At 36.6% G+C, this 27,788-nt stretch overlaps 1 protein-coding gene and 1 pseudogene across 12 annotated transcripts in view; one reads left to right on the top strand and one right to left on the bottom strand.

Annotated features, from left to right (window-relative positions):
• The window catches only part of SLMAP (sarcolemma associated protein), a 157,501-nt gene that overhangs the window by 15,139 nt on the left and 114,574 nt on the right, over positions 1 to 27,788 (top strand). The gene's annotated exons all lie outside the window — the stretch shown is intronic.
• LOC138087259 (pyruvate dehydrogenase E1 component subunit alpha, somatic form, mitochondrial pseudogene) lies at positions 22,848 to 23,444 on the bottom strand (annotated as a pseudogene).

The following is a 27,788-nucleotide window of genomic DNA, read 5'->3' as shown; positions in this document are numbered from 1 at the left end:
CTAGTTTTACTATTTACTGTCTATATTACTACTGCTTTGTCATAGCAACATGGAAGTATAGGTAAGTAAATTACAGATTTCATTGTAGCTCTACTGATTACTGTTACCATGTTTCATATATATGTGTGTGTGTAATATAAAATATATATGTATTTAATTCTGATATTTGACTCTTGCTGCCAGAATATTATTCCCCAGAACAAAATATTTGGAGTGTAGGTATCTGAATGTTGGTACTAGAGGAGAAAAAAAAAATTTTTTTTAAACCACTTTAAAAAAGACTTGTTAAAAGGGAATGCTGTTTTTCTTTTCTGATTTTCTGTTATTAGTGTCATAGCTCCAGGTTTATGACTATGTAATAACCCTGATGCTAACTGCTAAGTCACTTCAGTCGTGTCCGACTTTGTGCAACCCCACAGACCGCAGCCCACCAGGCTCCCCCGTCCCTGGGATTCTCCAGGCAAGAACACTGGAGTGGGTTGCCATTTCCTTCTCCAATGCATGAAAGTGAAAAGTGAAAATGAAGTCACTCAGTCATGTCCAACTCTTTGCGACCCCATGGACTGCAGCCCACCAGGCTCCTCCATCCATGGGATTTTCCAGGGAAGAGTACTGGAGTGGGGTGCCATTGCCTTCTCCAATAACCCTGATAGTAGCAGTTAATACAGTTACTCAGCTCACCTAATGTGTCAGCTTTCTTTTGCTTTTCTGATTATCTGAAGAGTTGGGCTGGGTAAGTCTGAGTTTTATATATAGCTTTAAGCAGTGCAGGTGCACAAAATAAAAAAATGATATAATTTTTATGTATGTTTTACACTGTCACTTTTATTATATTTTCCATTTTCTATTGCTGTCACTTGCAAATTTTTCATTAATTCATACTTTGTGGTTTTTAATCTCTTGGCTATTTAAAGTATAGATGTATTTTGGATACATTCTGAATTTTGTTATTCTAAATCAGAATTTATTAGATGAAAGTTTGAAGCTGTTGTGACAACATTTTGCTGATTGCCACAGTTTTCACTAGTTTACCCCTTGTCTTCATAAAATGAACTTGGATCATGTTTATCGCAAAGCTTACCCCTTGATTATGTATTATTCTGGAAATTATATTATTCTTGATTATATATTATCAACTCCTTAGGTGGCTCAGAGGTTAAAGCGTCTGCCTGGAATGCAAGAGACCCGGGTTCAATCCCAGGGTTGGGAAGATCCCCTGGAGAAGGAAATGGCAACCCCCTCCAGTACTCTTGCCTGGAGAATCCCATGGAGTTAGATAGCATCGAGTGTGGGTGACACCGTAGATCAATAGGCCTCTGATGCTGTGTCCTTGATATGAGTTACACTGATTGAGTTTTGAATATTAAACTAACTTCATATTCCTGGGATAAAATCCACTTGATTGTACATATTATCCTTTTTTACATTGCTGGATTTGATTTACTTATATTTCATTCAGGCTTTTGCTTCTCTGTTCGTGAAAGATTAGTCTTAAATGCTTGTTAAGAGTTTACTAGTGAAGTCATCTGGATCTGTCCTTTTTGTTGTGGTTGGAATGTTTTAAACTGTAAGTTTAATTTCTTTGTTAGCTATATAGCTTTTCAGGTCTTTTTCTTCTCATGTTAACTTCATTAGATTGTGTCTTTCAAGTAATTTGTCTGTTTCATTTAATTTGTTGCATTTATTGGCATAACATTATAACAGTACCTCATTATCCTTTTAATGTCTGTAGAATCAGTAGTGATGTTACTTATCTCATTCTCAATACTGATAATTTGTATCTTTTCTCTGTTTTCATTATTTTGGCTAGACATATATCAGCTTTATTGATTTCTTAAAGAATCAAATATTTAAAATAGATTTATTATTATTATTTTTTCTACTTTATGTTCTATAGCTTTCTGCCCTTATCTTTATTGTATCCATTTTTCTACCTTCCTCAGGTTTAATTTCCTCTTCTGTTTTCCAGTTTCTTAAATTGGAAGCTTAGATCACTGATTTAAAACCTCTTCTAATAAAAGCATGTGATGCTATAATATAACCATTTTAATGAACAAGTTGACTTTATAATGTTAAACTTGTATATATCTAGTGACCCAGCAGTTTTTCACCTAGATATATATGCTAGAAAACTTTTCTTTTTACAGATCTGTATCAGGAGACATGCTCAACCATGTTGGTAGTAGCATTTTTCACAATAGCAAAAACTGGAAATAGTTTAGATGCCCATTGACAGAAATATATATACATTTCTTCTAATTCACACTATGGAATACAGTACAGAAGTGAACAGGAATGTACAACAGCTGTGTATGTCAATGTAGTGAATCTGAGAAATTTAGAATGAAAAAAGCAAGTTAAAAGAATACTTAGACTATGATGCCAGTTAGTATAAAGTTTAAAAATCACAATATTCATTCATACATCCATTTTACTACATATATAGTAATAGAGGGTAAACATTTCCTCGTGAGGGTGGCAGAGAGAGAATATAAAAAGAGCTAAATTTTACATAATATATACTGTAAAGGGTTAAATACTTTACATATATATATACTTATTTAATTCTCATAATTAAAGAATACTTGCTATAAAGCAGGCACTATTATTATTCTCATTTATAAGTAAAAGGGGTTATAAATAAGAATGCAGAAAACTTTAACTTCCCCGAACCCTACTGCTGCTGCTGCTGCTAGGTCACTTCAGTCGTGTCCAACTCTGTCTGACCCCATAGACAGCAGCCCACCAGGCTCCCCCGTTCCTGGGATTCTTCAGGCAAGAACACTGGAGTGGGTTGCCATTTCCTTCTCCAATGCATGAAAGTGAAAAGTGAAAGGGAAGTTGCTCAGTCGTGTCCAACTCTTCGAAACCCCATGGACTGCAGCCTACCAGGCTCCTCTGTCCATGGGATTTTCCAGGCAAGAGTACTGAAGTGGGGTGCCATTGCCTTCTCCGAATCCTACTGCTAGTAAGTGGTAAACTTATATTCAAAGTCAGGCACAGTTTGGCTGTAGAGTCTACTCTTAACCCTTAAACTTACTGCTTGAGCCATGGGAGGGGTAGGGAATGGGTTCTCAAGATGGGTGTTAAGGACATGGATATTTCTTTTATTATTTTTTTAGTTGTTATTCATGTTTATTTTTATATGTATCAACTATTTAATTAAACATTTAAAAGAAAAATAACAAAATTCAAGCTATGTGAAATGGAATGTAAGAAATATATACACTCAAACTGTACCCCCAATGAAAGTTTAGGAAGTCATCACTTTTAATTTTCTCTGACATATTTCCTAGATAGTAGTAGATCCTGAAATGTTAGCAGTCATATAGATGATGTGTTATTAATGTTTTATGTCCTGATCTTGGTGATAATTACATGAGTATGTTGGCTTAGTAGTGATTCATCAGGCTGTACAGTTTTTATTTGTTCACTTTGTAGGTATTCCATACTTTAATAAATTCTTTATAATAAAAAATCACAATGTAAGATTTTTTTAAATTCCAGGGATTTCTTATTGTAGCTACATTATATATGTGTGTGTTGAGATGATCACAAGAGCATTATAGGATGAGTTATGAAGTAAATGGGCTGACTTTTTGTGATTCTGCTTCATCATAAAGTCTATAAAAAGAATGAGGAAGATGTCTTTGTACTGAAAGAGAGAATTTTCCAAGATATGTATTGTCAGGTAACAAAACAACATGACAAATGAGGCACAGAACAGTGTATATAATAATCTACCTTTTGCGCAAAGGAGGGAAAATCTATATTTATTGTTTATGTGTTTATGCATAAAGATATCTAGAAGGATACAAAAGAATCAGTAACTGTGGTTACTTGAGAGTAGGATGAGGGGTGAAGACTGAGTTGACCTGAGATAAGGTGGCAGGAAGACTTTTCAGTGTCTGTCCCTTTCTAGTTCTTTTGAAACTATACCACCTATTCGAAATAAATCAACAAAAGCAGTTTATTAATTTGAAAAGAAAATATGGTTAGCATGGCTCTTTTAGGTAGATTCATATTTGTGTCCTTTTATTTATTTATTGGCTAGAGGATATTTCCAGGAGATTTAGTTTTATAATCTCTTGAAATAGAGAAATTTGAGGACTACTATTTCATTAATTGGAAAAGGCGATGGCACCCCACTCCAGTACTCTTACCTGGAAAATCCCATGGATGGAGGAGCCTGGTAGGCTGCAGTCCATGGGGTCATTAGGGGTCAGACACAACTGAGCAACTTCACTTTCACTTTTCGCTTTCATGCCTTGGTGAAGGAAATGGCAACCCACTCCAGTGTTCTTGCCTGGAGAATCCCAGGGACGGGGGAACCTGGTGGGCTGCAGTCTATGGGGTCGCACAGAGTCGGACACGACTGAAGCGACTTAGCAGCAGCAGCATACCATTAATTACTAAAGATTTATATTCAAAGAGGACTATTTCAGTTAGATTCTCAGTCTTTCCAGAATCTCCCCTTTTCTAGTGTTAGTTCACTTCTTCTTTGATTACCTTCAGCAGCCTCTTCTGGGTATTGTGCATTTATAGGGAGAACTTACCTTTTAATGATGAGGGTTTTTAAAATAATTCAACCTTATGTTTAAACAGTTTTATAATTTATAAACTGCTTTGATACTGTGACTTTGACATTTCTGACATCATTTAACTTTAAAAGTAGGAAAAGTTAGTGTTTAGATGGCCAAAATGTTCCTTTTTTTCTTTTAAAGACACGTTTTATAAGCATGATAAAAATTACTCTTTAAGTCAAAATGTCCAGAAGTTGAAATGGAGATTAATAATATAAATCTATATACTGTTTTACGGATATATTTAAAGCCACTCGCTTAAAAACTGATCCAGAATTAAGGTGAAAGAAAAAGTTGTTATTTTTTTGTAGGGATATGGAAAGAAATATAATATGCATCCTAGGCTGCATATTAGAATCATCCAGAGCTTTTAAAATACACCAGTGCCTAGGCCCAGTCCCCTAGAGATTATGGTTTAATACTTATAAATTATTCATATTTTAAAAATCTGTACATTGTTAATATCTGTGCAGATCATGTTGGCAGTATGAATATACTATTTTGATGGAATACTGAGAAGTGAAAATATATTAACCTAACCATACATTTCTGTAGTAAGTGGAATAAAGTATCGTTTTTTTCCTAGGCATTTATTTTCCTGTTTAGACTGCTGATATCAGCCAACAGATGAAAAATAAAACCTTACCTTAAAAAAAAAGATAAAAAAGAAACACATAGAAAATATCCTGTGTGATGTTTTTGGTTAGTGATTTTTATATACTGCACATATGCCCATACAGGTGTTATAATGAAGTTTACTTATAAAATGAGTGTGAAACTCAGTTGAAGTGCTGTTATAGTTTTAGATGCTTTGAATAAAAATAGTACCAATGTGTAGGAAAATGAGAAAGATTAAGTATTAACTTACTGTGAAAATTTCCATTTCAGCACCTTACGTAATTTTTAGTGCATGTACTCCAGTATGGAATAAAATGCTAGCAAGATTTAGCAAACATGAACATTTACTTACTTTTAGAGATTTTGAAGTACATCTCTTAGTCTGTATAGATTAGGGATTGTATCAGTCATAATTAAACCATAATTTCCTGACACCTTGAGAGAATGAGTCATTTTAGAAGATTGGATTTGCTGATGAGTTGAAAATTTATACCTTTTTGCTTCCAAATAATTTTTGGGTCATGGAAATTTTTCTAAAGTGATTGGACATTTCTCTATCACTTTGAATCATGTAAAGGATATAACCTTTTTTTAAATTTATTTTTAAAATAACTTAAAAAATTAAAGTACAGTTGATTTACAATGTTGTGCTTATGACTACTGTACAGCAAAGTGATTCAGTTGTGTTAATACATGTATTATATATATATACACACACACACACACACACACACACACGTTCTTTTCTATATTCTTTTCCATTATGGTTTATCACAGGATATTGAATATAGTTCCCTGTGTGCTGTACAGTAGGATCTTGTTGTTTATCCATTCTGTATATAATAGTTTGCATCTACTAACCCCAAACTCCCAGTCTACCACCCCACCTCGGCACCACAAGTCTTTTCTTTCTGTACGTGTATGAGACTGTTTCTGTTTCATAAACAGGTTCAGGTGTCATATTTTAGATTCCACATGTAAGTAATACCAGATGATATTGAGCATAAACTTTTCATAGTGACTTAGTTGTATTTACTGATGCTTAGAGGCATTAGAGGTTATACGTTTTTTTTTTAACCCGGGTGCTGAGTGACTTTTCATAATGACTTAGTTACTTTTCATAATGACTTAGTCGTATTTACTAATACTTAGAGGCATTAGAGGTTATACATTTTTTTTTAAACCCCTGTGCTGAGTGACGTTAGATTAGCAATTTTAAAATGACTGAATTACACATTTTTATGTGTTGGTTCTTATGGGTTGTTGTTTGTCAGTTTTCTGGGTCAGCCATTCCTATAGGAACTGTTTAGAAACAAAATAATCAAACATATGTAAATATGAACCTGTGAGGAAGCACGTGAACTTTACAATGCATCAGCTTGGACATCTGCTCCCACAGTTCTCTTCTTTCCTTTCTGGGTATCAAGTGAATGTGTTGAGAGTAAAATGGTATTGTTGGAATCTTTGATACGTATGTTGTTGAAAACTTTTAGAAAAATGTCAGTACTTTACCTAAGATCAGATAACAGATGGTCATCAGATCTCTTCAACTTTTCGTTACAGAATAAGCAATTTTGATTTCCTGGCTTTTTTTTTTAATAATATGAAATACTTTTGTATTATATTTTCAAAATTTTCAGTCACTTTATTTATTGGCAAATAAAATGTAGATGGGCACTTTTATAGTTCTTTCAGCAAACTGCCAGTCAGACTTAGCAGTCTTCTTCTATCAGATGTTAGAGATTAAAAAAAACAACAAATGTTCACCTTCTTAAAGGTCTCTTTGAATAAGGTAATAAGAAATCTTTAGTAGAGTTGTTTTTTTTTTAATTTGTAATTGGAGGATAACTGCTTTACAATGTTGTGTTGGTCTCTACCATACAATGTGAATCAGCCACAAGTATCCATATGCCCCCTCCCTTTTGAACCCCTCCCTCCCCCCTCCACCCTGTCCCACTCCTCTAGGTTGTTAGAGAGCACTGGGTTGAGCCCCGCATGTTCTACAGCAACTTCCCATACAATAATATATATGCTTCTGTGTTACTCTCACAGTCTGCCCCAGCCTCTCCTTCCCCTGCTGTGTCCTCAAGTCTGTACTCTGTAGTATAGAATGTCTCTAGTGGCATATGCCTGAGTATGGTATTATAAAGGAAGAACAGCTAACTCAGTGTGTTGGCTAGTTTATGCTGGTTATGCTGTGGTGATAAACAGCCCCCAGATCTCAGTGATTTATAACAAAAAAGGTTTATTGTTTGTTCATGTTCAATGTTTAGGAAGATGGCAGCTCCACCCACTTTTGTTCTCCTTTCTGGAATACAGGGTGAAGGGACAACACCTATCTCATACATGGTTTGATAGTTAGTAGAAGCAGAAGAGCTATGGAGAGCCATGGAATTACAATTAAAGTTTCAGCCCTGAAGTGGAACATGTGACTGGCACTCACATTTCATTGGCTAGAGCAAGTCACATGGCTAAACATGACACAGCTAGGCAGGGAAATGTAGTTAGTATTCATTTAGGTAAAATCAGTGGGATAATTGAGTTCAATCATATGTTTTACTATACTCAGCTTACTTCTGAACTCAGGGTGAAAATTATGTAGCCTTGAAAGCTAAGAAGAATATGTTTTAGCAAAAATGAAGTTTCCTACTCCCTTAAGAGTATTCCAATATGCATGAGTTAAATGGCTTGTATCTCTCTCAGAGATGAGAAAATTAAGGCATAAAGAAATTATAATTTAAAGTAATGTTCTTTTTATGAGAGAATATCATTGATACACTACATGATATCTTTTGTGAATAACTCTGACATTGAGTTATGGAGTTTAGTCATAAGCGATTTTTTTCCCAAACATCTATTCATCAGCTTTATTTTGCCTATTCATCTGCCTTGTCATGAACTAAATCTGATCATAAATTGATCATATTTTAAAATAAAACAGTGGGATATATTGGTTCATAGAGTTGAACATTACAGTGTTTATTATTGAGATATTATTGATTTACAGTGTTAGTTTCAGGTATATGATGTATTGATTCAGATTTTTTATAGATTATGCTCCATTCAAAGTTACTATAAAATATTGGCTGTTGCCTGTGCTGATAATATATCCTTGAAGCTTATTAATTAATTAATTAATATTTATACATAGTTTAGTTTGTACCTCTTAAGCCCCTACCCTAGTTTTGCCCTTCTCTCCTCACCTTTCCCCTTTGATAACTATTAGTCCTCTGTATATGTGAATCTGTTTCTGTTTGTTATATCCATTGTTTTTTTTTTTAGATTTCACATATCAGTGATAACGTAATATTTGTCTTTCTCTATCTGACATTTCAGTAAACATAATAACCTCTAGGTCTGTTCATGTTGTTGCAAATGGAAATTTTCCCATTCCTTTTTGTGACTGAGTACTATGCCAGTGTGTGTGTGTGTGTGTGTGTGTGTGTGTGTGTGTGTGTGTGTGTGTGTGTGTGTATCTGTGTCTATACACACTATATCTTTACCCATTCATCTGTTGATGAAGACTTAGTTTGCTTCCATATCTTGGCTGTTGTAAATGATGCTGTTATGAACATTGGAGTGCATGTATCGTCTTGGCTATTGTGAATAATACTATTGTGAAAATTGCAGAGCATGTATCTTTGATTTAGTGCTTTCATTTTCTTTGTCTGTATACCCAGGAGTGGAATTGCTGGATCATATGGTAGTTCTCTTTTTGGTTTTTTGGGGAACCTCCATACTGTTTTTGCAGAAGGCAGTGGCACCCCACTCCAGTACTCCTGCCTGGAAAATCCCATGGACAGAGGAGCCTGGTAGACTGCAGTCCCTGTGGTCGCTAAGAGTTGGATACGACTAAGCATCTTCACTTTCACTTTTCACTTTCATGCATTGGAAAAGGAAATGGCAACCCACTCCAGTGTTCTTGCCTGGAGAATCCCAGGGACGGGGGAGCCTGGTAGGCTGCAGTCCATGGGGTCGCACCGAGTCGGACATGACTGAAGTGACTTAGCAGCAGCAGCAGCAGCATACTGTTTTACACAGTGACTACATCAATTTACATTTCTACCAGTGATGTACAAGTATTTCCTTTTCTTGACATCCTTGGCACATTTATTGTTTGTGGTATATCTGATGATAACCATTCTGACAGGTGTGAAATGATGTCTCATTATGGTTTTGATTTGCATGTCTCTGATGATTGGTGATGTTGAGTATCTTTTCATGTACCTGTTGACCATCTGTGAAACATTAGAGTATTTAAAATAGAGAGTGATATAAACTACATAACATTTGTTTATTGGGTATCTCTGTTGCCTAGGTCCGTCTAGTCAAAGCTATGGTTTCTCCAGTAGTCATGTATGGATGTGAGAGTTGGACTGTAAAGAAAGCTGAGCGCCAAAGACTAGATGCTTTTGAACTGAGGTGTTGGAGAAGACTCTTGAATCCCTTGGACTGCAAGAAGATAAAAGCAGTCCATCCTAAAGGAGATCAGTCCTAAATTTTCATTGGAAGGACTGATGCTGAAGCTGAAATAATACTTTGGCTACCTTATGTAGAAGAACTGACTCATTGGAAAAGACCCTGATGCTGGGCAAGATCAAAGGCAGGAGGAGAAGGGGATGACAGGATGAGATGGTTGGATGGCATCACCAAATTGATGGACGTGAGTTTGAGCAAGCTCTGGGAGTTGGTGATGGACAGGGAAGCCGGATGTGTTTCAGTCCATGGGGTAGCAAAGAGTCGGACATGACTGAGTGATTGAACTGAACTGATGTGACATGCTTGCTAGCCAACAGGGATACAAGTGTGAAAAGATACAACCCCTATTTTCAGGGATTCTGTGTAAGTGGACATGTCTGCCAAAACTTACAATTCAGAGAAATAATTGCTTGGAGAGGTACTATTCAGATGAACTGCTGTAGGAATGCTGGAATTGAATGGAATGACCAATAGACAAGCCCGTGAAGGCAGAATAGAATGGATTCTCTGTAGGTGATTGATATCTGAAACACCTCTTAAAAGAAGAATATGTTTTAGCTTGCAAATGTGTGGGAAGTACATTTTAGGCAGCCTGAGTGATAGATTTATTAGTACTGATAGGAGTAAAAATAGGTGGCATGTTTGAGAAGCTGACTTTGTGTGATATTATTTCGGGAAGGAACAGAAAAAGAGGCAGAAAAGGTAGTGCAGAACCAAGCTGTGAAGGATTTTAACGTCATGCTACTTTTTCCTTTAGAACAAGTGGTGAGGCGTTCCAAAAGATTTTAATAGAATTATATGGTTAAATCTTTGTTTTTAAGAGTTGCAGTCTTGGTGATAATGTGAAAGACATTGAAATTGTGCTTAGAGGCAAGGAGACCCGGTAGAGTGTTAGAGTAAAAAGAACAGTTCGAGAGAAATTGCTGGAGTGCAACCAAACCATCTGGATGGAGTGAAACAAATTTGGGAGTCATCAACTGATACAGTGAAGGCTGTAGGAAGTATTCCCAAGAAAGTGTATATATCTCTAGTAAGGTAGAAGCTAGGAGGGAACCCTGGGGTGATCAACATTTGAACCAATGTGAGGGAAAAAGAAAACAGACTTGGAAGGACAACCAGAGAAGCTGAAGAACCAGGAAAGATTGGATTAGTGAGATACAAGGTAGGGAAGAGTTTCTGATAGAACACTCAACTGTCACCTTGTAACAGCTGAAAATATTCCTTGGATTTGGCAGGTAGCAGTCTCATCAGTCAGAGAAGGCAATGGCACCCCACTCCAGTACTCTTGCCTGGAAAATCCCATGGGTGGAGGAGCCTGGTAGGCTGCAGTCCACGGGGTCACTAAGAGTCGGACACGACTGAGTGACTTCACTTTCACTTTTCACTTTCATGCATTGGAGAAGGCAGTGGCACCCCACTCCATGCATTGGAGAAGGAAATGGCAACCCACTCCAGTGTTCTTGCCTGGAGAATCCCAAGGACAGGGGAGCTGGTGGGCTGCCATCTGTGGGGTCGCACAGAGTTGGACACAGCTGAAGCGACTTAGCAGCAGCGGCAGCAGCAGTCTCCTCAGTGACTTGAGGGCTATTCAGTGGAGTGGTGGGTATGGAAACTTACTGACAGTGGATTAAGAAGACTTTCAGTTAGTCAGTGTGACAGCTCTCAAAGTGCTTGACTGAGTGGATGCAGAAGGTAATTAAGGGTTTTTCCATATGAAAGGTAAGTGTGTGTATACTTCAGTGATGGTTCCCCTCCCACCTCCAGTTTTAATTTTTGCTCCTTCCAAGGAGACTGTGGTGGTTTCCTACATGCTTTAGGAGAAAATGTGGAATGAGAAAAGCCATACAAGCACCCCTTGTCCACATTAATTTCTAAATAGACTTAAATGTAAACTGAAATGTTATTGAGTTAAATATAACTTGTACAAATGGGACATGAATCACAGAGGTCAAAGTATATGTTAAAAGTTTGTAATTCCAGGGCTTCCCTGGTGGTCCCATGGTTAAACATCTACCTGCCAATGCAGGGGACGTGGGTTCCATCCCTGGTTCAGGGAAGAGCCCGCATGCCACAAGTCAACTCAGCCCGTGTGCTACAACTGCTGAGCCCATGCTCTAGAACCCATGAGCCGCCACCACAACAAGAAGCCTGAGTACCACCAGGAAGAGTAGCTGCTGCTCGCTGCAGCTGGCGAAAGCCTGCCCACAGCTATGAAGACCGAGCACAGCCAAAAATAAATAAGTAAATAAATCTTTAAAAAACCCACAAACTTTGTAATTCCACACATACTAGAAATTAAGTAGTCATAAATGATATTCCCTACTACTTTTTTGATATTAAGTTTTTTAAGCTAGGAATTTATCTATACATTTCTTTTGGTAGAAAAAAAGTACTTCTATACAGTGTTTGTGTGTGAATGTGTGTGTGTGTATGTGTATATAGTGGGGGGATGTTTGTGTGTGTAGCTGGATACATATCCAGCTTTTACTGTGTCCAAAATATGTGAATGTCTCTGTGGACAGTTTAATGTGGGGATGATTGAGAGTTACTTTACAGTTGGCCAGAATTAACCTTTTAGCATACATTTTATAATCGTCAACAGAAGGTTAAATATTTTAGTATTCACCCTGACAAACACACACCTATTAAAGAACAACAAACTGTGGAAAATTCTTAAAGAGACGGGAATACCAGACGACCTCACCTGCCTCCTGAGAAATCTGTATGCAGGTCAAGAAGCAACAGTTAGAACTGGACATGGAACAACAGACTGGTTCCAAATTGGGAAAGGAGTACGTCAAGGCTGTATTTTGTCACTCTGCTTATTTAACTTATACGCAGAGTACATCATGCAAAATTCCGGGCTGGATGAAGCACAGGCTGGAATCAAGGTTGCTGGGAGAAATAACAATAACCTCAGATGACACCACACTTATGGCAGAAAGTAAAGAAGAAGTAAAGAGCCTCTTGATGAAAATGAAAGAAGAGAATGAAAAAGTTGGCTTAAAACTCAGCATTCAGAAAACTAAGATCATGGCATCTATTCCCATCACTTAATGGCCAATAAATGGGAAAACAGTGGAAACAGTGACAGACTTTATTTTGGGGGGGCTCCAAAGCACCCTACTCCAGTACTCTTGCCTGGAAAATCCCATGGATGGAGGAGCCTGGTAGGCTGCAGTCCATGAGGTCGCTAAGAGTCAGACACGACTGAGCGACTTCACTTTGACTTTTTCACTTTCATGCATTGGAGAAGGAAATGGCAACCCACTCCAGTATTCTTGCTTGGAGAATCTCAGGGACAGGGAGCCTGGTTGGCTGCCGTCTGTGGGGTCGCACGGAGTCAGACACGACTGAAGCAACTTAGCAGCAGCAGCAGCAGTCGCTGCAGATGGTGACTGCAGCCATGAAATTAAAAGACACTCTTTGGAAGGAAAGTTATGACCAACCTAGACAGCATATTAAAACAGCAGAGACATTACTTTGCCAACAAAGGTCCGTCTAGTCAAGGCTATGGTTTTTCCAGTGGTCATGTATGGATGTGAGAGTTGGACTATAAAGAAAGCTGATTGCCGAAGAACGATGCTTTTGAACTGTGGTGTTGAAGAAGACTCTTGAGGGTCCCTTGAACAGCAAGGAGATCCAGCCAGTCCGTCTGAAAGGAAATCAGTCCTGAATATTCATAGGAAGGACTGATGCTGAACCTCTGACTTCAGTACTTTGGCTACCTGATGCAAAGAACTGACTCACTGGAAAAGATCCTCATGCTGGGAAGGATTGAAGACAGGAGGAGAAGGGGACAATAGAGGATGAGATGGCTGGATGGCATCACCGACTTGATGGACATGAGTTTGAGTGAACTCCGGGAGTTGCTGATGGACAGGGAAGTCTGGGGTGCTGCAGTCCATGGGGTCACAAAGAGTCGGACATGACTGACAACTGAACTGACTGACTGAACTGATGGGAATTTATATGTCAAGGTTGAAAAAAAGATGAAATACTGTGGTAAAATTTGAATATTTTTGTTTTAGAGATATGTTTTGTGAGTAATCAAATTCTATTTCATTTTATAGTACTTGGTAGCTTATTTTCTATTTATATAATTTTATGATAGTTTTCCTGTTGTTAATTCTTCTTGTTCTGGTAGGTCATTGCTGAATATGTAACTGTTTATTAAAATATACTTCAGCATTAAATAGACATGAAGATATCAAGCAGTTATTAAACATGTATGGCTAATAATTTTCTGAATTTATACTATGTATACTGAAGTCATGTATGTAGAACTCTTTTATAAACGGGGCAGTTAGAAATTAAGGTAGTTAATTAACACTACAATTTTTCAAGGGCTTCTCTGGTGGCTCAGATGGTAAAGAGTCTGCCTGCAATGCAGGAGACCTGGGTTTGATTCTTGGGTTGGGAAGATCCCCTGGAGAAGGGAATGGCAACCTACTCCAGTATTCTTGCCTGGAGAATTCCATGGACAGCAGCCTGGAGGGCGGCGGTCCATGGGGTCACAAAGAGACACGACTGAGCTTTCACTTTCCCTGTATTTAAAATAGATAACCTGCAAGGACTTACTCTATAGCACAGCAAACTCTGCTCATTATTCTTTTATAACCTAAATGGAAAAAAGATTTTGAAAAAGAGTAGATTTAAAATGACAAGAGTTAAGTAGTTAATTTTACATATAAGGTGGTTGTTGTGTGTGTGTGCTCAGTCGTGTCTGACTCTTTGTGACCCTGTGAGCTGTAGCCTGCCCAGGCTCCTTTGTCCATGGGATTTTCCAGGCAATAATACTAAAATGTGTTCCCATTTCCTTCTCCAAGGGATCTTCCCGATTAAGGGATCAAACCCATGTCTCCTTCATCTCTTGCATTGCAGCAGGATTTCTTACCTCTTGAGCCAAGAGATATGTTTAAAATTCACTCTAAAGTTCATGGAAAACATAATTAAGTTACTCTGGAGCAAAGAAGTCAAATAAAATCTTTTCAGTTTCAGAGAGTTATATCTATTAAGGTAAAGATAATAAAGATGTACTGAAATATGTATTTTGAATACATTTTATGAGTTCTAGGGTGAAAATTATTTTGAGCAAGGGATAAGGGAAGGAGATTTTGGAGGAATGGCTTTTTAGGAATTTGAGCCCAGCATAAGTATATAGCAAGAGTCTTACTTTTAAAAAAATGTAGTTTTATTTAGCAGGTGTTGTAGTTGTCACCCTTAGTACTTTTTTTACTTGCACAATATTTTCTATTGTAAAGCGTGTATGTCAAAACCCAGAATTTGCACTGTCACTTCCTTAGTGTAAATCCGGCTTTGCTACTAAGATAATGTGCCTGAAACAGAGTGTAAATCTCTAAGGGTTTTGAAAAACAACTTGAGAATGAGACAAAAAGTTTAAGGTATGATTAATTTTCTAATTTATGACTATTTATAAGTTCATTCGGTATTTCAGCATAGTTTTCAAAAAACCTATCAAGTTGAACTCCTGTAGTAACAGAAAGTGCCCAGAATTGCTTAAGTTTTTTCACATAGCTTAAGTTTGCTCAGGTTAAATATTCAAAAATTGTTAATAATAGAAATTTCTCATACTTGAAAATTTATTTTCTTTACTAAACTTTAGAGTTGAAACTGATCCATGTAAAGACATAAGTTTTCTAATGGAAAGCAAAACACCATTTCATCTCAAAATTCACTTGATATTTTAGATTCTAATAAAGTTCTTAGAGTAAATCTAAAACAGTACTCAAATGTGAGAAATATAGCAAGATGTTCTGGTGGGCTGTTTTTTTAGTGTATTTAAAGGGAATTATTTGACCCTGAACTACAGCTTTAATATTGTGTTCCACATCTTTTTTAAAAAGAAAAGTGAGGTGAACTAACAAGTAATATTTGTCATCATTTTAACAATAGAGTACTTTGATTTAAAGAATAAAAGTTTTGTAATAATTGTGTTGATTAAATGCAACCTTCTTAGTGATATTTTAATATAAAACTGTTTTGTTGGTGTTGATTCTATTGTTTTGTGACAGGTATAGTAATAATGCCTGTTATGTAGTAATGCTTTAAAATTAGATGGGTCTTTTTAAAAACTGAGGTAATTTGGTTTACGACATTATATATTTTGTGTCGACAACATCACATTTCTGCTTATGTAAACCCTACACTGTGCTCACCACCAAACACTTAGCTTGCATCTGCCACTGTGCAGTTGACCCCTCTTTATCAGTTTTGCTCCCTCACTTCCCCTCTGGTCACCACTGCTCTGTTTTCTGTATCCACATGTTTGTTTTTGTTTGGTTTGTTCATTTATTTTGTTTGTTTTTATATTCCATACATGGCTGAAATCATATGGTATGTGTCTTTTTCCATCAGAAGATGTGTTTGTTTTGATTCTCATGTCAGTTTATAAATAATTAGCTGAATCAAACATTGTTAGAAATTGTCTTTATCATTGTTAAGATATTTATCACTATTAGTTTTTTCTTGTCTAGTATCCTAAGTCGAATTGCTTCAAGTTGGAGGATTTTGTCTTCTGTGTTCATTGTTCTAAGTGCAGTTAGGGTTGAATAGGTTTTAACAGGTTTTCTCTTTTCTGCTTTTATCTCTTAGATATTGGTTTTATTTATTACATTTTACTTAAATTGTATCTTTGTCTTTAGGGGATTTTGTCTTCTGTGTTGTGTATTCCAGTATTTGACCTTGACGAATTCTAAGTGTATATAGTTATTTTTACCATTTAAAGAGTTAACTCTTTAGATTTGTATGGACTCTTATTTTTCATTATAGTGTAAAAAAATAAAAGAAATTTGTGATTATAACATTTAACAATATAAGCAAGTTATATGGGCTTCTTGTCTGTCTCTCGTCAGTGTGGTATTTCAAGGGGAATTCTTTTCTTCCCTGAAATGCTGTAGTTTCGGAGCTCAGTTTTCTCTGGCTCTTCACAGGATTTTTAGATGTGAAGAATTCCCCAATGTACATGTGAATTTCTAAAATATACACACAGTATTCTGTAGATTTCTAAGTGCTGTTGATTCATTTAGCCAGTGTGTTGAGCACTTCCTATGTGCTAAGCACTCTTCTAGTTAAAGAAAACAAGTCCCCGCCCCCATGGAGCTGACATTCTGGCATGCAGTGTGCCATCATCCATCTTTCATCATCACCTCAATCTATTTAGGGCAAGAGGGAGTGCTTCTGATTTGTTGACAGGGAATTCAACATAACTCAGTTCATCTTGTTGTGTAAATTAGCTGTGTAAAAGCAATGCTATTAATATGTCTCAAAGTACTCAGTTTTGCCCTTGTTTGCTAGTGCTCTCCACTTGGTGAAATCTGACCATATCTCCTTCAGTTTTATAAATGTAGATCGTTTATATATTTTCTTAACTTTTTTTTTTTACTAACAGATTATTTTTTAAAGTCATCAGGGTCATGATTCGTTGAATAATTTTGGTTGTTATTTTTGTTTTCTCTCTACTCTGAAACTTATTTTTCCATTTTACTCAGTATGAATTTAACTTTTTGTGTGTGTGACACTGTACTTTCCTAGTTTTAATTTCTTGACAGTTTTGACATTTCCATCTTTGTTTCCATTATTTACCACTCCCATAAAGGCTTTACCTTTATCCTTCAGATTCACCTCCCCCGCTCCTTCTCAAAATTCATATACTCCTTGCAGTCTTAAAATGCCACTTCTGAGCACTTTATTCCAACATTTATGTACTTATCATGGATTTCTTAACCATATTTTTTAGTTTACTTTTAGTTTTTTGAAACACTTCAGTTGTTTTTAAGTATATTCACAGAATTATGCAATCCTTGCTATTGTTTAGTTCCAGGATATTTTCACTGCACCTGAAAGAAACTCAGTACCCATGCGCGGTCACTCCCCGTTTCCTCTTCTCCCAGCTCCTGGTGACCACTAACCTACTTTCTGTCTCTCGAGATTTGCCTATCTGGAAATTTCATATAAATGGAATCATATAACATGTGATTTCTTGTGCCTGACTTCTTTCATTCAGCATAAGTTTTGAAGATTTGTCCCTATTGTAGCATTATTGGTACTTTATACCTTTTATTGACAAATAATATTCCTTTGTAGGGATATATACCAGAGACGGCAATGGCACCCCACTCCAGTACGCTTGCCTGCAAAATCCCATGGACGGAAGAGCCTAGTAGTCTGCAGTCCATGGGGTCGCTAAGAATCGGGCACGACTGAGCGACTTCACTTTCGCTTTTCACTTTCATGCATTGGAGAAGGAAATGGCAACCCACTCCAGTGTTCTTGCCTGGAGAATCCCAGAGACAGTGGGCCCCCGTCTATGGGGTCACACAGAGTCGGACACGACTGAAGTGACTTAGCAGCAGTAGCAGCAGCAGGGATATGTGTAGCATTTCATTTATCCATTTGCCAGTTGATGGATATTTGGGTCATTTCTGCTTCTTGGCTGTCATGAAAAATGCCACTGAACATACATGTCCAGGTTTTTCTGTAGATGTACGTTTTCGGTTCTGTTGGTTATATCTCTAGGAGTAAGAATGGCTGAGTCATGTAGTATTAACAACTCCACATTTAACATTTTGAAAAACTGCCAAACTGTTTTCCAAAGTGGCTATACTAGTTTACACTCTGACCAGCAGTACGTGAAGGTTCAGTGTCTCTGCTTCTTGTTCAAAACTTGTCATTGTCTTTTTTATTGTAGCTATTTAGTGAATATGGAGTATTTTACTGTGTTTTTGATTTGTGTTTTCCCCAAAACTAACTAATAATATTGAGCATCTTTTTGTGTACTTACTGGCCATTTGTATAGTTTTGGAGAAATGTGTTCATATCCTTTCCCTGTTTAAAAAATTGGATTATTTGTCTTTTTAGTGTTGAGTTGTATATTCTGCCTCCAATTTCTTGATCAGATGAATGATTTGCAAATATTTCTCCCATTTTGTACATTGTTTTAAGAGTGCCTTTAAATATTATCATAAAATATATATAACATAAAATTTACCATTTTTATCATTTTAAGTGTACAAGTTAAATACATTCACAATGTTGATTAGCCATCACCTTCATCTATTTTCAGAATTTTTCCATCATCCCAAATGGACATTCTTTATTGATTAAACAATAACTCCTCTCTTCTCCCCCAGCTGTTGATAACTGCTGTTTTTACTTTGTGATTCTATAAATTTGCTTATTCTAGGTGTCTCATGTAAGTGGAATTACATAATATTTGTTCTTATGATATCTTTTATAGCACAAAAGTTTTAAATTCTGAAGTTCAATTTATCCTTTATTTAAAAAATAACTTTAATGACTTAAAAATTTTAAGTTTATATCATGCCTTGTGCTTTTCATATCATATCTAAGAAGTCATTGCCTAATCCTAGATCAGGAAGACTTATTTTAACCATTTTTAAGTGTTCTGTTACTTGGCCCTCCCATTTGTATTTTAAACATGAACCAATATAACTGTCAGTGGTTTTATGAGAAGGATTTATAAGATGTACTATTTAAAATTTTTTAGATAGTGTGTTTCAAACCTTAGAATCTCCTGAGATGCTTACTGAAAAGATTGCGCAGATGAGTTTTGTACATTTGAAGTAAATGTAGTAAATGTTCAGGAGACTTGGCCTCAGGTGGCTGGAAAAGTGTGGAATGTCCAGCATAATGAGGAAGAGCCTGGATCCTGGATTCTGACTAACTGGGTTTGCCACTTTCTAGCCATATGATCTTGGGCTAGTCAGTTGTTTTTGCTAGATATTCATTTCCTCTCTCATAGAATTGTTGCAATGCTTAAACTAGCTAATATCTGTGAAGCACTTAGAATAGCTTGGCAATAGTATGCAACACATATGTGTTACCTTTTATTATACCCTTTCACTCAGTAATGTTATTTTTAGGGATTTAATCTAAGAATATTATCAGATATGTTGCATAAAAGTTTTATGTATAACAGTTTCATCACAGAGATTAATTGTAAGAAGTCTTCCATATGTAGTCAGTAGAATGAACTATGTTTAAATATATTAATGAAATTTATGAAATGTTATATAGCCATTTAGTCATGCCCAAAAAAACATTCAATGCCTTGGGAAAATAATGATTTAAATGAAAAAGTCAAATAATATATAGCTATTTATAAACCAGGTCTATAATGTTTTCTAAGAATATGAGGCAGGGAAGTGGTTTTATATGCAATGCAAATAAATAAATTTGTTAAAGTGTTGACACTGGTTATCCTTGGAAGCTCAGAGGAATAATTTTAATTTTCTTTTGTATTTTATTGTACTTTCCTGACTTTGGTGATAAGTATTTTATACTCAAAAAAAGCACATTAATTAAAAAAAAAAACCAGAAAGTCCAATGTGAAAGAGGTTAATAGTATGATAGAAAAATAGGAAAAGCCTGGTATGAAATAGGAAAGCATAATATGAATAGGAAAGCTGCATCCTAGTGTACTAGTACTGTTATTAAATGGTTTTGAACCTTGAATGAATTTTCTGTCTTTCTCGGGGGACAGTTTCCTCATCTGTAAAATTGAGGAAATAGACTAACATCTAAAAGGCAGTAGAGTAGAATGGTTAAGACCTGGGAGGTCAGAAGTAGGGAGTTAAGGACTACAGCTGATATCATTACATGGGTTTCCATCCTATTTCTTCTTTACTTGGTGACTTCTGGCAAGTAATTTGCCAGAAACTCTTTCTCAATTTTCTTATTTTTCTTTCTTTGTGTTTTTTGGCTGTGCTGGGTCTTCATGGCTGCACGGGCCTTCCTCCAGTTGTGGTGAGTGGGGGCTGGCTACTCTCTAATTGTGCTGTGCAGGCTTCTTGTTGCAGTGACTTCTCCTGTTACGGAGCACAGGCCTTATGGCATGGGCTTCAGCAGTTGCAGCTCCCTGGCTCTAGAGCATGGGCTCAGTAGTTGTGGAGCATGGGCTCAGCTGCTCTGTGGCATGTGGGATCTTCCAAGATATGGGATAGAACCCATGTCTCTTGCATTGGCAGGTGGATTCTTTTACCACTGAGGCACCGGGGAAGCCCCGGTTTTCTTATTTTTAAAGTGGGGATCATAACAATACTTCACAGGGGAGTTGTGAGAATTAAGTAAATTAAAAAATGCAAAGAAATTTATGGAGTCTGGCACACAGTAAGAATTAAATAAATGTTAACTATTTTTACTAGTATATAGATCCTTTCTAATGCAATTATTTATTGCCATTATTTTTAGTCAGATGAATGATTTTTAAATTTGTCTGTCATTTGAAAGTTTAGTCATTTTCTGTTGAGATATTTTTGAGATTGTGGAGGCTGTTGATTTGTGTGAAAGCAAAAGTGTTAGTCGCTCCATCGTGGCCAACTCTCTGCGACCCCATAGACTGTACCCCACCAGGCTTCTCTGTCCATAGAATTCTCCAGGCAGGAATACTGGAGTGGGTTGGCACTTCCTTCTCCAGGGATCTTCTGGACCCAGGGATTGAATCTGAGTCTCCTGCATTGCAGGCAGATTCTTTACTGTCTGAGCCACCAGGGAAGCCCATTGATTTGTGAAGCAGTGTTTTGGACTCCTTGGCCCCACCCTCAGTTTGCCTTATTTGTTTTGTGTTTTGTGCACGCAGCTTCTTTGAGGTCCTACATTATTTCATCCATGAGGGTATTTTATAGACCATTTCAGCAGTAAAAACCTTGTATTTGATGGTTTTTTTCTGACTCTTTTTTGTTCTGAAGCTAATGTGTGCAGCTTTATTTGTAATCAGGTTGTATTGTCTGCTAAACTGTACCTATTTTTCTTCAACTGATGTTTCATTTTAAATTTAGGAAATGTCATACAGCCCAAGGGAATGTTACAGCTCAATTGACTTGCCCATTCTAGAAAAAGCTGACAATTTATGGTAAACTCAGAAGTTGGTAGATCATCACCTCTGGTGTAACTCCATTGATGCATGGATGTTATTTAACCCCAGAAAAAGAATGTACCCAAATGCTCTAAGAGGTAAATTTGAGTATGTGAAAATCCTTTTCAGAATCAGCAACCATATTGAGATTCATTTTTGGAACTCTGAACAGAGGCTACAGAAATAGATGACTTTTATGATATATTGTTTTCTTTTGCTGACTGTATGAGACACTTAATTAAGCCTTCAGTGAATAGTGACTCAGCTATTCCATTGCCTTGGAAATTTTTGTCTGCGAACCAGTCACTCTGTGATACCTCAGTTTATAAAGGCAGTCAAAATGAAGATGAAATTTGTATTTTAATATGTTTACTCTTAGATTTTTAGATGCTATCTCCTTTTCTGCATGGGGTAACTGCAGTAGGCAGCCCACTTTGGGAGGTCATTATTTCTCTGTTAGAGAATAAATTAGTAGAGTTAACATTGCCAGGAAGCAAAAGGTAGTAGTTTGACTGCCACAGTTAAGTGATACAATTTGTTACTTATAACAAATATAAGATATTTTCCTCTAATTGTACTAGTTCATTAAACATAACTAGCTATAACTCTCGTAACAAGAGAGTGGTGTGTCTTTTGGCTTGATGGATAGAATGAGTTTGAGACAGCTTTGTGAGTCACTGACAAAAGTGGGAGAGATCTCTGCCTGCCCTTGGAATTGGATTTTATTTTAGGATGAGTTGTTTTTATAAGTATAGATATGAGAAAGTTACTATTCTGCAGGTCACATACCTTATTCTATCTTTTCATGGGTTTACCTCAACGTCTCCCAATTCCCCAAGCCTATACTTTTTGTATCTTCTGCTACTTAGTTTATGTTAATTGCAAAATATTTCTCTTTTTCCCTCCATATTTTTCTTTTGAATGTAAGTTTATGAGCTTTTCCTTTAAACGTCATGAATTGTCTTTTGTGTTCTTGATCTGTTTTGCTTTTTAAGATTTCAGTTTCTTTATCGAGACTAAACTGGTAACGCGTCTGCCTCTGTAGAGGGAGGTTAGGAAACTGTGGGATGGGGGAGATGCTCTTTTCGCTGCCACTGGACCTTTGGATCCCGTTACATTTCCCCCGATCTTTTTAAACTTAATTTTCTAGCGTAGCATAAAGACATTTACAAACTACTGGTTTGTTTCATGGGTTTTATTTCTTTTAAAGTTGAGAACACAAAGTTTCTTAAAGTTGACCATGAATGTTCTGTTGGAGGCATAATAGAAATTTACAGTCTTCCTTTAAATGATTCACTTGATCTGTAAATTTCAGAAGGTAGTAGAAGTGAGTAGAAGTGAAGGCCTAGCTCTTCTAAAGGTTGTTTGGGGTCAACTGTGGCAAACTAGACTGTGCTTTCAATTCCTTTCTTCATCTGAACATCAGTTTCCTTTCATTCATCAACACTGGCAGTATTGCTGTATGCTATTCTATTTTGGAGAAGCGTATTAGAGTCATCGTCTTACTTCTTGTATTTCTTCTTTTGTATGGTAACTGACTCTTCATGATGGTGAGTCTGCAGATCTGTATCAGTATGATCCCCTATACAGATCTCTAATAGGCAGCTGAAATCTTTGTTGCTTCCTGGACACATAGCATGTCCATTCCATCTGACTTAAGCCCAGCAATAAAATTGCCTTTCTTGTAGTAATCAGTGCTGGCTGCTGCTCTCAACAGACGCTCCCATTCCATAGTGGTTATTCTCCCAGATGAAAATAAATGGTCATTTCCACAAAGCTGCCATGTTTTATGTTTCAAATATAAAGTCAAACATCTCATTTTTTCCATTATACAGTTGGCCCTCCCTATCCATGGGTTCTGCATCCATGAATTCAGCCAACCACAGTTTGAAAATATTCGAGGGGGAAAAAAAAATTCTGGAAAGTTCCAAAAGCAAAAATTGAATTTGCCATGCACCAGCAGCTATTTGCATAGTATTTACATTATATTATATATTACTCTAGAGATGATTTAATGGACTTCCCTGGTGGCCTAGCAATAAAGAATCTGCCTGCCAGTGCAGGGGACACAGGTTTGATCCCTGGGTCGGAAAGAGCCCTTGGAGAAGAAATGACAACCCTCTGCAGTATTCTTGCCTCGGAAATACCATGGACAGAGGAGCCTGGCAGGCTACAGTCCATGGGTTGACAAAAGAGCTGGACATGACTGAGCAACTAAGTAGCAACGAGATGATTTAAAGTGTATGGGAGGGTGTGTGTAAGGTTATATGCAAATACAAAACCATTTTCTATAAGGAACCTGAGGCTCTGAGAATTTTGATCATCAGTGGGAGTTCTGCAGCCACTCTCCATTGATACTGAGGGATGACTGTGCTTACAGGCCAGACCAGTACAAGCTCCCAAGGGGACCTGAGCTCTGACAGTGCCCTGGTCCCCAGAGAGGTCTTGGTTTACATGTGTGTTAACCCCACTTTTCATTTAGCACAACCTTCTCTTTGTGCTGTACACTCTGCAAGTTTCTACGACAGAGAATTCAGACGTAAAGCTAAAAATCATGAGCCCAATTGACTGTGATGAGATGTTCTGTGATATTTATCCTGACCTCAAGTCCCCCACAAACTACTTGACATTATTATATAAGTGACAGAAACCACAAATAATTTTCAGTTTAATTCCATTGGCAAACAGGTTGTATCATCCTGTAGCATTTGTGTCTCTTCACTACAAGCACTATTGTGATAGGAGAGCCCTCTTTCTAGCCATGAAGATCACATTTCTGAATTTCAAATGTACCGTCATTTACCAAGTTACAGGATGCCACCGGTGCGGTCTTAGCCATGACCTGCTGGAAACAGTGAATCTCTTCCTCTAACAGGATCTTCCTCCTGAATGTAATCAGTCTATGGTGTCATGCTCTACATTGGGCCACAGGCACACCAACATTTTTAAGAAGTACATGATATTCATGAATGGGCTGTAATTTTGTTAACTGTTCTTCCACAGCTGAGTGTTTTAACAGGTTCTGTCATTTAAAACTATTATAAATTTTGCTTTGCTTAGTATGTTTATGCCTAGATCTTTACTTATTTTTTTTTTATTACTTGTATAGGCTGAGTTCTCAGAAGTGATTCAAAGGGGACATTGGTTTAGAGCCCCCTTGGTATACTTTGCCAAGCTGCTTTCCAGACAGATTGTGCCAATTTACGCGCCTATGATCAGCTTGTGAAAAAGTTTTTCTTATGTCACTTTTGGAAGCACTGAATATTACTTAAAATACTTTCTGATACTTTTATCAGTAACAAGTTGGATTCCTTTTTTGTGTTTCAGAGTTATTTAATATGTGCTTCTATATATTTATACATTCTTCTCACCTTTTCACTGTTCACTGGCTTTTTACAAACAGTTTTATTGAAGTATAGTGTATATTCCATAAAATTTACCCATTATAAAAATAAGTTGAGTTTACTTGAAGTTAATTTATGTTATGTTAGTTGCTCAGTCGTCTCCAACTCTTTGCGACCCCATGGGTTGTAGCCCACCAGGCTCCTCTGTCTATGGGGATTCTTCAGGCAAGAATACTGAAGGGGGTTGCCATTTCCTTCTCCAGGGGATTGTCCCAAACCAGGGATCAAACCCAGGTCTCCCACATTGCAATCAGATTCTTTACTATCCGAGCCTCCAGAGAAGCCCATCGAAGTTACTGGGTTTTGGTAAATCTATAGTTTTGTAGCCATCACCATAATCTAGCTGTAAAACATTTTCATTACACCAAAAAGTTCTCTTGTACCTGTTCACATTTAGTCCTCAGTCTCACATACAGGCTTAGGCAACCACTGATCTGCTTTCTGCCTCAACAGATTTGCATATTCCAGAAATTTCAAATAAGGAAAATCGTACTATATGTAGTTACTTGTGTCTGGCTTCTTTCACTGAACATTATGTTTTTGAGGTTTTTCTCTTTTATAGAATATATCAATAGTTCATTTTATTGCTGATGTATCTTACTCTGTGGTTGGTGGACATTGGGATTACTTTCCAACTTTCGATTATTATGAACAATGCTGCTAGGAAATTTGTGTACAGTTCTTTGTGTCTTTTATTTTGTTGACTAGATACCTAGCTGTAGAATAGCTTGGAACCCATTACATTTTATATCATTAGCCATAAAAATATGTTTCATTTAAAGAATGGGTGATAGCACCATACTTGAGAAGAAACACAATTAAATAGAATAAAAGAGTTAAACCAGAATGATTGGGTCAGGTAGGTGAAAGGTTCTAAGACATGTAGTATGTCTGGGCAGTACTGGAACTCCCTTCTGGATTCCTTTGTACCTGAGCAGCTACTACAGCCTTAAACCAAATGAAGTAAAAAAAAAAAAAAAGATCTAAATAAACATTGAAAACTTTAGTTCCATGAAAAATGACAGAAATGGAAATGGAGCATCATTTGCATTGATTATGACAGAAAAATGAATATATATGACACATAAAATGCCCTTTCCAATATAAAATGTCAACATGATTTTTGTAGATAGACCAAAGAACTGTACAGTTAGTTCATTCAAGATGAAAATACGTACTAAACAGACACTGATTGTTGTTAGTAACTACAGAAATAAAGATCTTACAAAATGATTGTTATATTAAATTAGCAAAGTCAAAATATGTAGTGCTAGAAAGGTGATAGCAGTGTTAGCTTTGGGTTTTGTTCTAGTGCATCTTCAAAGCAATGTAGCATAGCTGTCCACATCCTTCCAGTAGTAAGATTCTGAGTTAACTTTCATTTTAACTTCTTTGAATGCAATTAACATACTTTAATAGTAAACTAATAGGAGGAAATAAACCAAAAGATAGCAGCTACAGATTTCTCCTGTGTGCTGAATTCCAGTCTGGTTGTGCTTCCACTCTGGAGGCACTAACCCAACTCAGCTCTTATTTTCCTCTCTAGCCTAGAGAGCTGCATACGATCCGAATCCTGCTTTTCCAGCTTTGGCTAAATCCTGGATCTGATTGTTCTTTAATCCTATGACTCACATCTTGGGAGTTGCCCCCATCCCACTCCAAGAAAATGCTTTTAACTTTCTCATTGCAAGTAATAATTCTGTCACATCTTTTCTATGCTTTAATGATTTTGTATTAGGTGCTCATCTGAAAATATGCTTCCATTTGATTTTCTTTTTTCATTTTTTAAGTTCTTTGCAGAGGTCTTCTGTATGGGTGGGACTGAACACTTATGAGTCATTCCCAGTTAGTACAGTACAGCCATCCAAGAGTAAGTGATGCTTTAGTATGACTGATTGTCTGCTCAAAAGTGATAAAGCACAGCTGAAATCAAGAAACGGAAATTGATCTTTGCTCTGTTTACTTCCCCTTGTATCTTATCTTTTTTTCTTCCAATGTTAGAAATTCTTTCCATTCCTGATAAATTTTTTATTGTATTGCTAATATTTTCCCTTAAGTTTTGTAAGGCCATAAGATTTACTGCTAGTTGAGTTTATGTAAAGTTTTAGGTGAAGTATTATGTAACAATCAAGAAGCAGGCATGATAAAAGGCCAACATTTTTTTCTGTTTTTCCTATTCATTTTATTATACTTGACAATGATTTTTTTGCTTATAAAGAAATACATTAACCTTTGCTGTTCCCCTGAAACTATCACAACATTGGTAATACCCAATACAAAATAAAAAGTTCAAAAAAATAAATACATTACTGATTTTCTTTGTATAGGGCAACCATAAATATTCTTCTACTAAAACTGTAAATATTTTCTATGAGAGTTAATGGTACAACTGTATTTAGTTCCTTTAGTCTTTTCCACTCAAATTGACTTGACTACTTAGGACCCCCAGAAGAGATGGCCTGTGCAATGTACTAATACTTGAAAAATTAATACAACAGAATTGGAAAGTCCAGACTGTTAATGTGATTGGATTTTACTTGATCTCCTCTGATTCCCACCAGCATGTTCAGGCCACTGTACTGTCTCTTTATAAATGGATAGAGGTATTAGTCCTTGGTAGTTCCTTGGCCTCTTGGTTCATCTTTTCTTATCTTTTTTCTATACCGTTTTGATTGCCCTGTCTGAAATTCCTTCAAGCATTTGCTCCACTAACTCGCCATAAAATGCTAATGTTCCTAAAAAGTCAGTCACTGTTTGTCTCCTACATTTTTTTGGATCACATATATCACGATAATTTTAATTAGTATT

This window comes from Capricornis sumatraensis, chromosome 10 (assembly GCF_032405125.1).
Source record: "Capricornis sumatraensis isolate serow.1 chromosome 10, serow.2, whole genome shotgun sequence".
NCBI lineage: Eukaryota > Metazoa > Chordata > Mammalia > Artiodactyla > Bovidae > Capricornis > Capricornis sumatraensis.
Note: the sequence above shows the minus strand (reverse complement) of the source record. Positions and strands in the feature narration are given on the sequence as shown.